Below are 19,111 nucleotides of genomic sequence, written 5' to 3' on the forward strand. Positions count from 1 at the left end.
ACAAACATTTACTATAAATAATATGAAATGTTCTGCAGTAAGGAAGGACTTCTGGTGCCTTACGAATAAAGTCAATCAAATCATAAAACAACTGCTTTTCTCTGTCTCCTTTACTTTAAGCCTTTACTATGAATGATTTAATGTATTTAACAAATGTACACTTGTTTTAGGTCACGATGACTGTTCATGCTGAAAACCTCGATTTAAGATGGGCAAACCTGCCTCTGAGGGTTTTAAAGGGCTCCTATCGTGCAAAATGCTTTTAAACAGATATGTGTCCCGGTGTGTCAGGGAACTCACAAAGTGTCAGAAAATAAAACCCTGTCTCTTTTCCTCCGTACCCAAATCTCTAAAAACGGGGGTACAACGGAGCTGATCCAGATTTGCGTCCGATATGACGTGATATCGGAAATGTGGACCCACGGGCCAATCAAAAACGTAGCTATCAGAAACAATGCGCGATGTGTTTCGACGTAATATGGACTTTGTTTACATTAGCAAGCATGCTAACACTCAGAGCTAACCTGCACTGGAGAGACTGTGTACAAATGGAGGAAATTAAAAAAAGGAACTCACCTTGTAGTAAACTCACAAGAAAATAAGCATTTGAGCTCCATACTGTTTCAGAAATAATCCTTGAAGTGGTTTGGAACATGACGGCGTTTAATCACGGGAGCATTTAGCTGTATCCGAGCAGAGCAGACTGTCTGTCACAGTGTGCTGCTCAAAAGGGGGCGGGGCCAGCAGACGATCAGCCTTTCTCTCACAGGGCTGAAATAGAGGGATGTCTAAAATGCATGATCGGTTTGGTATTTTGAGCAAAACACCTCATAGACTTGTTTTTTATAAATGTGTATATATCTGAGAGCCATAATATATGCCTGAAAATAGCATGAGAACACAAGCTTGCATGGCGTTGTGAATTGCCGGTCCATTTCATGTTTCAGACCCATCATCCATCATCCTTAGTTCTCTCCCTGCCTCAGGCGTCCTGCAGTTCCCCTCAGCTCCAGCAGGAGGAAGTGTTGATTTACGCTCCTCTGCTCCCTGACTCCAGCAGGTAATTGCTCAGAGGTATTCTCTCACACGTGCTTCACTGTTTGTGTGTCACGTTGGAGAGGGAGCTTCCTGTTATTTCTCCTTGATGAAGGTTTATCTATTCAGCACCGCGTGTACCCAGAAATTGATGTGACATCTCGGAGACGGGAGGATCACGGCTTGTTGGACTCCTGCGTGTAATCCTCATTTAGATGCTCCTGAAACATGTTGTGCTGAATCCACAGCTCATTTGTGTGTGCGCGCGCGTGTGCGTGTGCGTGAGAATGACGGCACATCCTTGCTCCTCGATCTCATCACTCTTGTTTGCCTTTTTCTGTGTGTGTCCATGCAGGCAGATGAGTGTGTGTGTTGAGAGAAAGAACCGCTTGTGAATCCTCAGAGTTCCTGTGGTTGCAGCCCTCGTTCCTCTCCTCCTCTCTTCCTCCTCTCTTTCTCTGTCCCCGCAGACAGCTCTGGATCTGACACTTGAATAAATATGAAAGTGCCCTATTTTCCCTTTTTTCTGTCTTTGCGCGCGCTCCTCGCACGCAGCGACGCAGAGGGGAGCTTTCCTCTCATCACGTCTCTTTCTGTCGAGCACATTAGAGCCTGTGGCAAAGAGATAAAGTACTGGAGTTGTTTAATTAGTGGCACCTTAGAGGATAACACTGAGGAAGTTTCTTATTGTCAAAATACCAAATCTGACAATTAATTGATCCTACTCTTAATGAATATCTGATATTCCTCTGCGCTATAGACATTCACTGTTGTCCAAAAAATGTTAAATACTTTATTATTCATTCCAAAAAACAAGGCCACTGTAGTCTATTTTAAGTTATACACATTAGAGGACTACATGTGTATTAATCTGCATCTGAAATATTCCTCAATACACCATTTAAAGGGACCCTATTATGCTTTTGCGTTTTCCCTTTCCGCCAGACCAAAGATAATCTGACAGGGTACAAGATGATTGAACTTTAAACACTTTAGGCTTCTAAAAAGGAAGGGAAATGAAACCATTCAAGAAGGAACATCCCTTTAAAGTTGCAAACAATGCCCCCATCTACGCTACAGACCAAACGTCTGTCAGATATAAGCATTAATGGAACTTTAACTTCGGGTTGCAACTGTGCTCTTATCAATAGGTGCCATTATATGTATCTGTGTATAAAGAGAGGGCACTCTGATGTCTCTCCTCTTTAAATGCATTCATTAAGACACTTTGAGTTAGTTGCATATCCACATGAGGTAATACTGGCAGTGCACTCAAGCCGTACTTTATCCATCATGCACTTCACTCCACTCACCTGAAGGCTATTCTGTGACGTTGTGTTAAAGGTCCCATGTCATGGCCATTTCCACTGATCATAATTCCATTGTTGAGGTCTACTAGAATAGATTTATACTGTGCAATTTTCCAAACTCACATTGGTTTCTCATCTCTGTAAAGTATGTGTATTCACTCTCTCCACTAAACGGCTCGTTGCAGCTCTCCCCCCCCCCCCCCCTGTAGCCCATGTGTGCTCTGATGGTGGACAGTCGGGACGTTGTGAATCGCGCTAAGCTCCGTGGAGGTGTGATTTCCTTGTTTAGCGATACACAGCGAAACACAGCCAAACTCACCCTGAGCACACACAAAGTCACAGCCGAAGTAAAAACAATAAGTGTGGCTTGATATTGAGAGGAAAAAGGTTGATAAACGCTGTGAGAATGGGTCTGCAGAGAGGATTTCGTCGCAATCCCAACTGTCTGTAATCAGCCTGCAGCCAGGGAGGAGAGATCAGCAGAGTGTGTGAGGAAGTCCGTGGATTGGTCAATTTGGACCAATCAGCGGGGGCTTAACGTAACGGCTCCACGGATTGGTCCATTTCGTTCCGGGGACCACATGACATCATGATGTACCCGGAAGAATCAAATGGACAGTGACGTATCTCCAACGAGGCGTTTTGGGGAGGTATTTTCTGTGTTAGAGTTGTACTCGCTACAGGGTGTACTTTGAGGGTTTTGACTCTGCACACCGTTTACATGCATAAAAACCTTCATAACACACAAGGGGACGGGCAATAACCGGAAAAGCATGACATGTCACCTTTAACAAAACTTCACGGAGGAACCACGTTGACCATGGCATCCATCAGAGCTACATCTAATAACCAGCAGGCAGCAACAAGGAGTCGGATTGATTAGAAGTATGAGAAATGTGGGGACGGGTGGCGCAGTGGTCTGTGCGTTTGATCATCAGATCAAGTTGGGGAACTCCAGTTCGAAACCCGCTCCCGCCCCACTGCGTCAGGCCGTTGTGTCCTTGGGCAAGACACTTCACCCGAATTTGCTCCTGTGGGTATTGTCCACAGTAGATGACCATTACATATCTGTATTTGTAAAGCGCTTTAAGAGTCATTGATAAAGCGCTATAATAAATATAAGGATTATTATTATTATTAAATGTCCCTATTTTTCTCACCTTAACATTGTCCTAATGAGTCTATGGTCTTAATCTCTAGTTGTAGGTCTTTACAGCATGATGTTCATATCGTGAATTTTAGTGCCGCTCATGTTTAAATAGCCAATAAAGCAGGTTATGCTTTGGGCGTTGCTGCGTTGTGATTGACAGGTGTTGCAGTTTGGATGCCCTCCGTGTTTCCTCTGAAAACGTTTCAAGGCAAATTATTAACTCAGTTAACATTTTCCTGACGAGATTATGGTCTTAACTGCTAGCATTAAGTCTTTGTTCAATACAGTGTGATGTTAATCAAGTGAATGATGGTGCATTTAAGAGTTAAAGAGACGATAAAGCAGAGTCTGGTTTAGAGCAGGGCGCCACCACGGTGTCGTCAGTGTTTTCCTCTTGATACTTTGAGCCTTTCAAAGCTAATTATCACATCAGTAAAAACAATTCCGACAAGTTTATGGTCTTAATCCCTAGTTTCACTTCTTCTCAACTTCAGCATGATGTTCATTTCTGTAAATTGTGCTCTAAAGAAGCGTGTTTACCTTGTGATAGTCAGCTCGCTGCCACATGTTGTCAGGGTTTTTGTTTTACAACTTTAACCTTTTCACAATGTGTTGTCAGCTAACGAAAGTTCATTTGAGCTTACGAATCACCTTTTAGCATTAAGTTAGCATTACGTTACAGTTGTTCAAAAGAGCAAGATGGCGACGGCCAATACAGCAAACTTGGGGCTTTTAAAACCGTTGTCCTCAAGTCACATGACGATGATAACGGCCTCTTTTTTCTATAAAGACTGGGTCTCTTACAGTATATCATGTATAATGGAAATAGCAGTTATATTTTAATGTATTCCATGTGAGGCGGCTGATTGAACTTAATTTAAAATGATCACAAGTTTGGAAACCACTGCTATAAAACTGCCTGGAAATGTGTGTGTGTGTGTGTGTGTGTGTGTGTGTGTGTGTGTGTGTGTGTGTGTGTGTGTGTGTGTGTGTGTGTGTGTGTGTGTGTGTGTGTGTGTGTGTGTGTGTGTGTGTGTGTGTGTGTGTGTGTGTGTGTGTGTGTGTGTGTGTGTGTGTGTGTGTGTGAGATGGTGGTGATGAGCAGGAAGAGGGAGACAGCGACGGAGAGCGAGAAGCGTCTTGATTAATCATGATTGACTCATTCAGAGCCTCTCGTCTTTTCTCCCGCTCTCTCTTTATGGCTTGATTACGGAGACGCACTTTATCTCTCATTACCTCCCCTCACCCATCCCTCACCCCTTTTCTCTCCCTCCATCCGCCGGTTTATTCATCTGTCCTCTGGAAAAGGAGGCTGTCAATCTCCGCCTGCCTCCCCTCCATCCTCTCACCCGCCACACGTCCCTCCATCCATCACTGTCACTCTTCCTCCCCCCTCTGCCTCACCCATTGCTGCCACTTCGAGACTCTTTCATAGGCCTCGATGCTTTCTCCCTGCTCAAAGGCTCCTCTATTTATCTTTGTACGCCTCCCTTTCCTCCTCTGCTCTCAGTGTGATCTGCCGTCCCTGTGCGACACGCAGGCAAACACACACGCAGGCAAACACACACACATGGGGAAACACACACACACAGGCAAACACACACACACAGGCAAACACACACACACAGGCAAACACACACACACATGGGAAAACAAAAACACACATTCTACTGTCTCTCCCCTCTCTCTCTCTCTCCCCCTCTCCTTCTCTCTCTCTCTCCTCTCATCTCTCTCTCATCTCTCTCCCCCCCTCTCTCTCCTTCTCTCTCTCTCTCTCCCCTCTCTCTCCCCCTCTCTCCTCTCTCTCCCCCTCTCTCTCTCTCTCTCCTTCTCTCTCTCCCTCTCTCTCCTCTCTCCCCCTCTCTCTCTCCCCCTCTCCCTCTCCTTCTCTCTCTCCTTCTCTCTTTCCCTCTCTCTCTCTCCCTCTCTCTCCCTCTCTCTCTCTCCCTCTCTCTCTCTCCCCTAATTGGTGTGTTTATGTGTGCTAAAATGTCGTCATCATTCCATTTGTGTGTAAATATTGTGTACAAAAGTGTGTGTGTGGAGGCTGCTTCTCAACATGTGTGTTTGTGTGCATCTGTATGTGTACACAAACAAGTGTGCGCATGTATGTGTATTGTATATCTAATTGTTGTGTGCGTGTGCAAAAAATGTCGGCATGAAGCCATGTTTGTGTGTAAAAGCTGTCTCGACGTGTGTGTGAGTCGGTATGGGTGCGTTTATTTGTTATGTGTGTGTGTGTCTCCGTCTCCGACCTTCCTCTGATATTTTCGTCTTTATTCTTTAAAATCCTCTCTGACCTCCCGCCTCTCCTCTCTGTACTCTCTCCTCCTCACTCATTTGTTATTCTCTTCATCATCTCACCTCATTTTTTCACACTCCCTTTTAGTTTTGTCTTTCATCTCCCATCCCGTCTTCATGTTTGACTCATAATGGCTCTCGTCTTTCCCTCCATTACTCACCGTCTCTCCGCCGCTTGTTTCTGTCTCTGAATCTCTTTCTGCTCCTAATGACTTCAACCAATGCTGCGTCGCTTTCCTTATCTCTCTCTTTATCTTGGAAATACGCTGAGAAAATCATTTTCACCAATTCCTGTCTAAGAACTAGGGCTGTGCGATTATGGCAAAAATCATAATCACGATTATTTTGGTCAATAATTGATATCACGGTTATTAAATACGATTATTCATTGACTTTGAAAACATCCATTTATTGAACTTTAAAACAAATTAAAATAATAATTTGAACAGTATCTTTTTAACTGTTGATTACCCTGAATGTAGAATTCAACTGAAAATGAATAAATAAAATAAATGATACATTTATATTTAAATAAATAATATCAAAATAATAAATACCAATAAACAAGATCAACAAATATTTTTGGAGCGCACTTCAACAAGCTACTAAACATATTTAAATATGATACATAAATGTGATCAAATATGTTGCAGTGCACTGTACAACCTAGCAAAGCTAAATAATCGTTTTTTTCGATTATGTTGTTTTCGTAATTGTGGCAGGCCAAAATCGTAATTGCGATTATAATACGATTAATTGCACAGCCCTACTAAGAACCATCAAAACATGTGAAGGAATAGTTTGAGACATTAGCTGCAGCACCTTTTTTCACCCTCCGTCTGAAACCAGAGCCCAGTCTGCTCTGATTGATTAGCTGGCCAGCTCTGTTGTGATCAACCGCTTATAGATATCCCGCCCCTTAGCCTATCACGTACAATGTGTTTGAGCGCCAGCCAATGAAAGTGCCAGAGTTACATAGTGATGTCATTACACTACAGGAAAGGGAAACCCCCCAAAAGCAGAAAGGTGTCTCCTTAACAACCATGTTAACAATAGGGGTGTAACGGGCCGTTTCTCAATCTCGAGGATATGGCTTCCAAGACAATATTTCAAGGATGCTATGTCATCGAGTGTCGCCGAAGTACTGTTCCAATCTCCAGCATACTTGGAATTTCACCGAGGCCGCGTCCTTGGTTTGTGGGAAATTTCGAGGCTGCACATGGGTAGACTTCGCGTCCTTAAAATCCCCACAATGCTTTGCGCACGGACCAATTTCAAAGACCCTTGCGGAGAATGGCTGAACCGACGCAGCACACATTTAAATTAGGGCTGACGCTTTTATCCAAAGATAATGACGCTTTAACGCAAAAAAAAATTAACGGCACTAATTATTTTAACGCGATTAACGCATGTGTATTTTTTGTCCTCGGCCGCCCCGTAGTTTCAGAGAGCATCAAGTTTAAAATACATTCTACAAGCTGATGCTGACAGCCCCGCTCCTGCCGCCCGCTTGTGGCAGACCCGGCAGACCACACTTCCATGCTCACCGGCAGGCACCGACTGGCCATCGGGAGGACCGGGAGGGTGTGTGTATGTGTGGCACGAGCGAGCGAGGCATACCTTACGTATTGCTGTTGTTAGCATCTGGTGCTAGCTAGCTGCGCTAACGGATATAAGGAGCTGTTTCAATGAAAACAGGAGCGACATTTCGCCGAGCACTTGACTTTATGCAGGAAGCCAGACAGCGGGACATTGTACGAATAGTCAGCACACTAAGCACGGATAGTGTGCGCAACTTGATTGCAGTGTCCAGGCAGCTCCCGTTCGAGCATATGCCTTGAGTTGCACATAGCTCCAACGATCCATCACAGTGTCTCTCTCTCCACACACCACACACACACACACACACACACACACACACACACACACACACACACACACACACACACACACACACACACACACACACACACACACACACACACACACACACACACACACACACACACACACACACACACACACACACACACACACACACACACACACACACACACACACACACACACACAATTGTATGAGAGAGGTTCCAGGTTGAATTGAGGCGAATATTTGTAATGTTCAGAGGTTGTTGTGTTTAATATTCATGAGAATATTTGTCATTGTTCAAATGATAATAAACATTAGCATAAAGCATATTTGTCCACTCTCATATGTTGATAAGAGTATTACAAATTTGAAAAATATCCCTCTAAGGTACATTTAGAACAGATAAAAAATGTGCGATTAATTTGCGATTAATCGCGATTAACTATGGACAATCATGCGATTCATCGCGATTAAATATTTTAATCGACTGACAGCCCTACTATCTAATTATGAACTTGCTTTACTTTCACGGAACACATTTTTGGTGATAACAAATGTAACAAAGTAACATATTTACCAACACATGTTCTACGGTTCTACGCCACTACATACTTACATTTAAATGTGTGCTGCGTCGGTTCAGCCATTCTCCGCAAGTTTTTTTGAAATTGGTCCATGCGCAAAGCATTGTGGGGATTTTAAGGACGCGAAGTCTACCCATGTGCAGCCTCGAAATTTCCCCCAAACCAAGGACGCAGCCAGTATCCTCGAGATTGAGAAACGGCCTGTCACTCAGGGCAGTATCCATACACTACAATATATAATCCAGGGGGCGGTATTTCGCCTAAAAGCTGTTTGCCAGCCGCCCTTAATAAACAAGAAATGAAGAACAAGAAGAAAACACAACAACAAAACGAAGAAAATACAAGAAGAAGAAAAGTTAGTATGGCGATTTCAGATAACACACAGGAGCTAGAACCCACCTGCTTCTTTTAAATCAGCTGTGTGGTAACATTTCGGGTTCCCTGTGGACTACAATAACGATGGAGTGCGAGTGGTGGATCGGACGAGGACGGTGTGTCGGCGTTGTTCGACAGCGGTGCGGTATGCTAATCGGAACACACACCAAACATGCTAAATCATATCAGAAGGCATCACCCAGATTTGCCAATCACCGGAGCCCGGAAAAAGACAACAGCAGTTCAACAGCTCATCCCCGCTGTTTTTAAGAAGCTAATATACATGAAAGCCGAGTTCCAAAATAAATAACGGAAGCTATTGACATATATATTTCAACGGCTATGCACCCTTGAAACACTTTCTTATTATTTATTATGTAATATTTTCAAGACATTCTTTTTTGTTTGACATCAGCCATTATAGATAATATGGCCATCTGAGAGTGTGTGGTACTGTTTGTGGTTTGTTTTTAACTGTGTAATAGTTAATTATTCAAAATGTTAGAGTTCCTTATTTTTATACTGAAACTTGCACTACTGTTCAAAAATAAATAACACACCTGGAATTATGCATTTGGGACTTTATTTTGCTTTTTCTTGTTGTACCGAACCCGTACCGAACCGTGACCCCCAAACCGAGGTACGTACCGAACCGTGAATTCTGTGAACCGTTAAACCCCTAGTTAACAATATCATGTAATTTACAATCAAGTAAATAAAGAAGCTGAGCATAACTGATTGATATGATGGACCAATTCATCATGTGTTTATCTACGTCCATGTGTGTATCTACGTCCATGTGTGTGTATCTACGTCCATGTGTGTGTATCTACGTCCATGTGTGTGTATCTACGTCCATGTGTGTGTATCTACGTCCATGTGTGTGTCTACGTCCATGTGTGTATCTACGTCCATGTGTTTATCTACGTCCATGTGTGTATCTACGTCCATGTGTGTATCTACGTCCATGTGTGTATCTACGTCCATGTGTGTATCTACGTCCATGTGTTTATCTACGTCCATGTGTGTGTCTACGTCCATGTGTGTGTATCTCCCTCTCTCTCTGGTAATGTTTTCCAGTGTAGTTCCCTCCCCTGTGTGGTTAGTGGGCTGTTACCCAGCTGCCTCTGATACTTCCTGCCTGTCACTTCCAATCCTGGTGACAGTGCACCTACACACACACACACACACACACACACACACACACACACACACACACATCCTCGCCTGCTCCACCAGCGTTCAGGAACATTATTTAGTCGCCTGTCCAAAATATATGCATAAACACGCAAGCTAATGTTTTCCACTCACATACTGCAAAACCATTCATGTGTAAGGGGACACACACACACACACACACACACACACACACACACACACACACACACACACACACACACACACACACACACACACACACACACACACACACACATTACCGTCACAGCAGTGGAGTAGACTCCCCATTGCTGAAAGCCAAATTCATTTAGCAAGTGCCCTCTCTTTCTCTCTTCTCCAGCTCTATTTGCAGCTTGAAAAACGGTTCCTCCTCTTCCTCCTCCTTTGGCTTCAAAAGGAGAAACCAGCTTTTATTTGTTCTCTTCTTCCATCTTCTGTCTTTCTCATATTTTGTTCTTATTCTTTCATATGTTTTAGAGTTCTCTCTTTGTACGTGTCCTTTTTTGTTGTTTTTTGTGATAAGAAATATTTCTCACAAACACCCGAACTGGGAATGAACAGGTAATAGTCAAATTCAGATGTCAAATTCAGATGTCAAATTCAGATGCGTCTCATGATCTTTTGTTGTCAACATAGTCCGCTCATTTGTCTTGGACTTTGAAATCCTTCCACTGAGATGTGGTTGAAAGACACGTGATTTTTAACCTTACCTTGAACACTCAGACGAATACAAAGCGCATGCACAAAGGTTACCTTGATTGAAAGGACATATTTATTTTCAATTTAAATGTGCTGCGTATTGTACATCCAAATGCCTTTTATTCTTTGCAGATATTGACTTCTTTCAAACAGTAGTACATGCAGCAGTTATAATGCAAAGCCTCCGGGATCCCTTTTTGTGGCTGCTGTACATGTATGTGTTTCTAATGTTTCCAGATATCTGACAACAGCACTTCCCCTCTACATATTTCCAGTGTTGAAACAAGGTCTGACAGATATTTCCTTTTCAGCTGCCCAAAATGTCGACAGTGAAACCCGAGACTTAGACTTGGAACGTAATCAATGAACGGAGTCAAAGCTTGTCAGTTCCTGCCAATATTTCACAATCTTACAGAGAGAAGTCCTCATGGAGGAGCTGGATAACGTTTCCTTTCTCACTGACAGCTTTTTTTAAACCGCAGAGCACTGTGTAGCTACATGTTTATTTCGGCCTACAGTACCTGCCTGTCAGCCTTCCACATGTGCACAAACGTATCTCGTGCCCTCATTGGTCATGTGCTCGTTCGTGTCATGGATGGATAATAAGAACGTGTGTGTTGGAGGAGGGGCTCTGTAAGGAAGTAGCAGATTTGTTCCGGCTGTGTATTTTCAAATTCTAGCGCACTCGAGCTGGTTTCTCCAAAATGACCTACCCCACCTTTAAAGACAATCTGTTGATAGTCCGATTATAGGATATGTGCATTAACGTTTAATATGAAGTTAAAGATAATTAACTACTGATTTAAATGTTTTTAATGTTTCACACTTTTGCAGCGACGTGTTAGGCAGGATGAATTGTTGACTTTTAAATGTCTTATAAAACATTTTTTTCATAATTTGCATTTACAGTAGGCTACTAGTCGCTTCTTTGATATAATACATTTTTCTACCCTCATTTTATTTTACCTTTTATTTTGACCAACATTCTCGCCTCGCTAGTTTGTGACAAGAACTAACATGTAACGTTACAACTCTCTGTCTCCTGAATACCAATATGTTGCTTTAAATCCAGGAACATTTTAGTCTCAGAAAGACAACAACCTCTTGACTTAAACCCACATTGTACCAAAGGGAACCAGCATTCACACGGACGCGTCTTCAGATCGCACTGAAGTGTTGGTATGATATGTGTTGACAGTTCATGAGTTCACTCCCTCTCTCGTGTTAATCCTTATGTTTGGTCGTCCCTGTAGTTTTCTGGAAAGCACTCTCCTCCTGATCCTCATCACTAATTCATCTGCTTATGAACTCCATCCATCAGCGCTAGCTCAAAGTATGAAAACACCTCGGGCTAACGCACCACAGCACTAGCCGGCTTCTTCTACACCGTTTGGCCCTCCCTGTTTCTACCCTTTTCCTCGATACACCTTAAAAAAAAAACCTCACTTGTACTTTTCTCTCTCCATCTCTCGTCTCTCTGTTTCTATCAATATCCTTGTTTCCTGCCTCCTTTATTCTCTGTATTTACTGTTCTTTTTCCCTTCGCTCCTGCTTTTCCCTTTGTGGTATCTTACCTTGTGTTATTATTACATGTAATTGCATTTGTCCAGCAGGGGGCAAACTCACTCTTGGTATTAAAAGAGCCTGTTGTATACGTTCCCACGAGAAAGTCCCGGAAGCATGTTACCAAAGTAAACCAGTTAAATCTACTCTTACGTTGTGGAAATACAATTATTGATCACAAGATACAACATATTATTGGCGACGAGGATTAAGAAAAGGATCAAGACGGGATCAAAGAGGACATGCCGAACGGACTGGTTAGCAGCTTACATGCAGGTTTGGGTCGTTAGCGGCAGCTAGCTCAAATTTTTAGCAACGTCTGCGGGTGGAGGAGAGGATTCATTGACACACAATGGCAATGATTGGCACGCTGGCACCTTTTGATGCAAAACGAAGTGGGAAGAATACTGTGAGGTATTGGAACAGTTTTTTGAGGCTAATGAAATTGATAATGGAGACAGACAAAGAGCCATATTAATAAGTGTTCTGGGATCATCAACATACAGCCTTATGAAAAACCTCCTCAGTCCGGATAAGCCCAAGGATAAGACTTACACACAACTTGTGGAGCTGCTAAAAAATCACTTTGACCCAAAGCCTAGTGAAATTGTGCAAAGGTACAAGTTTGACTCCCGTAACCGTGAGCCCAATGAGTCAGTAATGGAATACGTGGCTGAGCTGCGTCGGTTAGCGCAGGATTGCAACTATGGTAACACTTTGCAGCAGAGGTTGAGAGACAGGATCGTCTGTGGAATAAATGAAGATCGGATTCAGAGAGGACTATTATCAGAAGCGGATTTAACATTTGAAAAAGCATTGTCAATTGCTGTGGCGTCAGAGACTGCAAATACAAATGCACAGGAGATACAAAACCAAGGGGCCACAGCTAAATGCTTCAAAATGGATAAAAAGCCACAGGAGGCTTATGCACACAGAGAACCTACCAACGAGTGTTACAGATGCAAGGGAACCGAGCACGAAGCAGCAGACTGTAAGTTTAAACAAGAGACATGTCATGCTTGTGGTAAAATAGGACACATTGCCAGAGCTTGTCGTAGTAGATCTACACAGAATGGAAACAGCAACACACATGCAGACCCAAAGAGAGAAAGGAGGCAAACCACATATCACCGTTCTCATAAAGTACAAGAGCAACAGAGCCAAAGCGATAGCTCAGAAGATTGGGACGCATGAGTGAAGTGCACCTGAGACGAGGAGACCCATACATGGTTGAAGTGAAGCTGGATAGTAAGTGTGTTAACTTTGAGATAGACACTGGCTGTAGTCTCACCATAATGAATGAACAGACATTCCAAAGACTACGGAAAGACACAAAAAGTCAGTTTGAGACCAACCAAAATCCACATCGAGTCTTATACAGGTGACCCTGTTAATGTGGTCGGAGCTGCCATTGTTAGAGTGAAATACAAACATCAGAGGCGGTGCCTGCCCCTCATTGTGGTTAAAGGGGACGGCCCCAGCCTGCTGGGAAGAGGCTGGCTGGAGGAAAGACATCTGAGAAAGAAATCAAGCTCAGACACAAATCCCGAGTCCTGAAACACCTGAAGACAGAGGACAAATCGCTGCAGCAAGTACTGAGCAAACATGAAAAGGTCTTCAAAGAGGAGCTTGGCACACTGAAAGGTATGAAAGCTACCATCCATGTGGGCCATCTTAATAGAGATTGCCCTGAAAAATGCGCGCGGACGAAGTGAGGCACGAAGGGTTTGGGGGGCCTCCGTCCCCCTAGAACATTTAGATTTGTGCAGGTCTTAGATGCTGTCTGGTGCATTCTCTAGACTGAATTATAAGATGAACCACCACTGCATAGCTATAAGAAACACTTAAGTTGTTGGTCAAGACACTTTCCATCTGATGAAGGCAAATGCCTTCCCAGATGTAAAAAAGTAGAAAACATTACATTCAGTTATAACTGCCAAAACAAGCGCAATACCGCTTCAGTTGCGCCACTTATGTGACAGGCAAGAAGAGTCAACTCTAATGTCTAACACTTAATGTGGAGAGAGAGATGTCCTGTATGGGTTGATTGTGCGTTGATCTGTTGGTAATGCCTCGGGGTTCCGGTGGGCATGCAACAAATGCATAATGCTGCGCTATACTCTGTGGCCTGACCCAGTTGCATAGCGATGCTTACTGTTTAGGTGTCTTTTAATAAGCAGGTAGTCATATCATTAGCTAGAACTAGCTGGATCTGATCGATATGGACATAAACGCGAGTGAAGTCTAATCTGACGGGAGAGAGAGATCAGCTGCTGCTGACGAGTCGACACGCAGCTCTGCATGATCACATGCAGCGGTGAGCGGACAAAACACACACTTCAGGTTAGAATATCACACGTAGCTATTTTAATTACCTCTCAAACTACCTAAACTAGTTATAGATTAGTTTAGTTTTACTGTAGGATTACTCATTACTGGCATAATAGATTGCCCGATCGGGCAACCAGCAGGTGAGGCTTCATTGCCCGAGCTAAATACTAGATGGCCCCGGGCCATCGGGCAGTCGTTAATGTCGAGCCCTGTAAAGGCTGATTCAGTCCCTCGTTTCTTCCGTCCACGGTCTGTCCCGTATGCCATGCGCACCAAAGTAGATGAAGAAATAGACAGCTTGTTGAAAGAAGGAGTAATCTCACCTGTTAAACATGCAGAATGGGCAGCACCAGTGGTTCCAATACTGAAGCCTGTTGGGACAGTAAGGCTGTGGAGACTACAAGCTCACTGTAAATACGGTTTCCTCACTTGAACAATACCCCATACCCCGAATGGAAGATCTGTTTGCAGCACAGGAGGAAAACAGTTCACAAAGTTGGACATGAGTCATACCAGCAAATACTCATGGATGATGAATCAAAGAAATACTTAACAGTGAATACGCACAGAGGCTTATTCACATACAACAGACTGCCTGTTGGAGTAGCATCAGCCCCAGCTATATTCAGAGGACAATGGAAGGTCTCCTGCGAGGCATTCCTTTCGTGGCAGTGTATTTAGATGACACCCTGGTGAGCGGTGTGGATGAGGAAGACCATCTGCAGAACCTCGAGACAGTGTTGACAAAGCTGGAGGAGGCAGGATTGCGTCTGAGAAGGAGCAAGTGCACTTTCCTGGAAGAGGAAGTGGAAATATCTGGGACTTCGAGTGGACGCACATGGACTTCATCCTGTGGAAAAGAAAGTCAAAGCCATCATGGAGGCTCCCAACCCCACACATGTTACTGAACTCAAGTCATACTTAGGTTTGCTAAATTACTATAACACATTTCTGCCAAACTTAGCTACACTATTGGCACCACTGCATGAGCTCCTGCGACAAGATGTGCGATGGACATGACAAAAGAAACAGGAAGAGGTTTTAAAAAAAATCAAAGGCCCTGTCAAAGGACTCAGCAGAAGTGTTGGTGCATTACTCTGCTGACCGAGAGTTAATTATGTCATGTGATGCGTCACCTTACGGGGTGGGCGCTGTTTTATCACACGTCATGGACGATGGAACTGAACGTCCTTTGGGGTTCATGTCGCGTATCCTAGCTCCTGCTGAAAAGAATTACTCACAGCTAGACAAAGAAGGCTTAGCAGTTATATTTGGAATCAAGAAATTCCACAAGTAGTCGAACTTTCATCATCCATACAGATCACAAGCCACTGATCTCTCTCTTCAACGAAAAGAAACCCATTCCACAGATGGGTTCCCCTAGAGTTCAGAGATGGGCGGTGCACCTGAGTGCCTATGAGTACACGTTGTACACTGCACGTTGTGTACAAACCAGGAAAGAACAGCGCTAATGCGGACGCATTAAGCAGACTGCCGCTGTCGGAAGATGTGCGAGAGAGTGAGACCGCAGAACAAGTGCTCATGATTCTGGATGACACACTCGTGGACACAGCCAAAATAAAACACTGGACAGCTAAGGATGTAATATTGTCTCAAGTTCATGGTTATGTCCTGTCGGGATGGCCTTCAGTGACTGAGGCTCCTCTCAAGCCGTATCATTAGAGGAGAGAGGAACTGAGTGTGAGGGATGGCTGCGTGCTCTGGGGAGCCAGACTCATCGTACCAAACAAAGGCAGGAAAAGATATTGAAAGTACTGCACCAAACACATTCCGGCATGTGATGAAAGGTCTGGCTAGATCTTATGTATGGTGGCCGGGGGTGGACCAGGATGTAGAAAAGGAAGTGCAGTCTTGTGAGGAGTGCCAAAAGCACCACAAGTCACCACCATCAGCACCATTACATCCATGGGAGTGGCCGGAGTCTCCCTGGACGAGAATTCATGTGGACTATGCAGGTCCTTTCCTGGGAGAGATGTTTCTACTGATAGTGGATGCTCACTCAAAATGGATGGATATGTATCCAGTGAAGTCAGCGACATCACAGGTGACCATTGAAAAGCTACGTCAGAGTTTCAGTGTTTTTGGACTGTCGAAAATGTTGGTGTCAGACAACGGAACCTGTTTTACAAGTGCTGAATTTGAGACTTTCATGAAACAAAATGGCATCCGCCGTGTGAGGTCAGCACCGTTTCACCCGTCTTCTAATGGGCTGGCAGAGAGGGCGGTCCAAACCTTCAAAGGGGGGATAAAAAAGATGAAAGGTGAAACATTGCAAACTAGACTGTCAAGGTTTCTGTTCTGTTCGCTTACGGCATCACACCGCACGCGACCACAGGCCTGTCGCCTGCAGAGTTGATGATGTCAAGGAGACTCAGATCTGCACTTGACCTGCTCCTGCCAGATGTGAAAACAAGAGTGCAGCAAAGACAACTAAAACAGAAACCGTCCCATGACACACACAGGAAACTGAGAAGTTTCTCACCTGGGGATAAAGTTTTCATCAGAAACTACTCTTATGGACCTAAATGGATCCCTGCGCTCATCGACAGCTCATCAGTGGATCAAGTGAGAGCCAGATTGACAGACACCGTGTCCTCAGAGCCGGTGCTGGACTCCGACAGAGACACTGTGGTTCCAGTGGCAATCGAGCAAGACGGACCTCCTGCAAGTGAGCCAGTGATTCTGTGTGCTCCGGTCCCGCCGGACTTGCCTGCTACACCCGTAGTGAGACGATCAGAGCGCGAGAGACAGCCACCTGTACACCTGAAAGACTTTGTTAAATAGATCAAGAGATGTTCGATTAATAGAGCAGCATAATTCTCTGTTCTCACTTTAAGGAAATGTTTTGAATGTTAATCTTTGAAAGGGAAATGATTTATGTCAGTACCTCGAAATGTTGTGTAACGGGAGTATGTTATACCCCCACCTTCGGGAAGTGTTGTCAGCTTAAAGGGGGGGAGATGTGGAATCTTACCTTGTGTTATTATTACATGTAATTGCATTTGTCCAGCAGGGGACAAAGTCGCTCTTGGTATTAAAAGAGCCTGTTGTATACGAGGAAGTCCCGGAAGCATGTTCCCAAAGTAAACCAGTTAAATCTACTCTTACGTTGTGGACATACAATTATTGATCACAAGATACAACACCCTTATTGCTGCTCGTATCCGTTCTCGGCCCTAAAAGCATTGCAGCGAGAGCCAAACACTAGATAATGGTCTGCTCGTTACTCTCCTGAACACACTGATGCTAATGTTAGATCCTCTCGCTCCTCTGAACAAATGTTCTCCTGCCAGCTTGTACTTCAGGATTATAATCATGTTGATTTTCTGTGTTCTTTGTTGTTCATATTAAAAATGCAGGGATCACAGTTAAGCTGCTGCTCATGCAGTAGAACGCACTCAATCTTGTTAGGGTTATTATACTTCTTTTAGGTCATTTTCTTTTGCAGTCTGTAATAAATGTCCACAGACCAACAATTCTGACTTTTTTTCTGCATTAGAGGCAGAGTTTAAGGATTAAGAATGCAACCAACAATTTATTTATCGGTTCATTTGGCAATGATTTTCCTTATAAAGAGATGACATATTTGTTCTATAAATGTTAAAAAAGTACATCCCAGTTCCTCAAAGTCCAAGGTAATGCCGGCAATTTCTTGTTTTGTGCATGAAGGTGGCTATTCAAATAAATCATTTCTTCACGGAGACTCCTCCAGACTCGGTTGTCAGTAGTAAATATAGCATGCTTCAGGCGGAGGGGATAAAGATGGAAAGCTACTACATCCTTTTTTGAATGCTTAAATTTGGTTCTTGGTCTGTAAATGTCTACTGCGTTCCTGCTGGTCTCTCCTCCTTTTCTCTACCGACAGTTTATTTTCATCCTTCTTACCAACACTCCTCCTCCTGTCGTTTCTCTCCCTTTTTGTGTCCTTCAAACACACACACACACACACACACACACACACACACACACACACACACACACACACACACACACACACGCACGCACGCACACACACACACACACACACACACACACACACACACACACACACACACACACACACAATACTGACTGTCGCAACCACTTTGCTCATATGCAATATACACTTTATACTATTAGCTGTTGTTATACTGGCTGCTTGAAATTGTCACTTAGCGCCCCGTAATAAAAGTTAATGTATTTCAGATTTTGCCATGGGAGCCTGCCTGCAGACCTCCACTCTCAGGACAGTTCCGGTGCAGACCTCCACTCTCAGGACAGTTCCGGTGCAGACCTCCACTCTCAGGACAGTTCCGGTGCAGACCTCCACTCTCAGGACACCTCCACTGTCAGTACAGGAAGTGACGATTCTGACGCGTTCTTTTCCCGCCCACCGAAGGACTCGTTTGATGGAAGTTTTCAAATCACAATGGAGACTCATCACGGAGGTGATGAGTCCGCCCACCGTGCACTTTGGGTCGGCCTTGGTCAAGCCCTTTTGACCCCCCCAGCCTGGTTCTCGTAAAAGTTTTTCGCTCAAATGATACCATAGAGGAATGTAACGGGAGTTGACAGGGGACTCTGCCCGCCTCACGAGTGCCTATTTTCGGACACTTTTTTTCACTTTTCCCCGGTTTTATTAATTTTTTGGCTATTTCACCCGGTTTCTACCGGGGACATTGCCCGGTCTCGGGGATCCCCCCACGGCCTGTGTC

This window comes from Pseudochaenichthys georgianus, chromosome 4 (assembly GCF_902827115.2).
Source record: "Pseudochaenichthys georgianus chromosome 4, fPseGeo1.2, whole genome shotgun sequence".
Lineage (NCBI taxonomy): Eukaryota > Metazoa > Chordata > Actinopteri > Perciformes > Channichthyidae > Pseudochaenichthys > Pseudochaenichthys georgianus.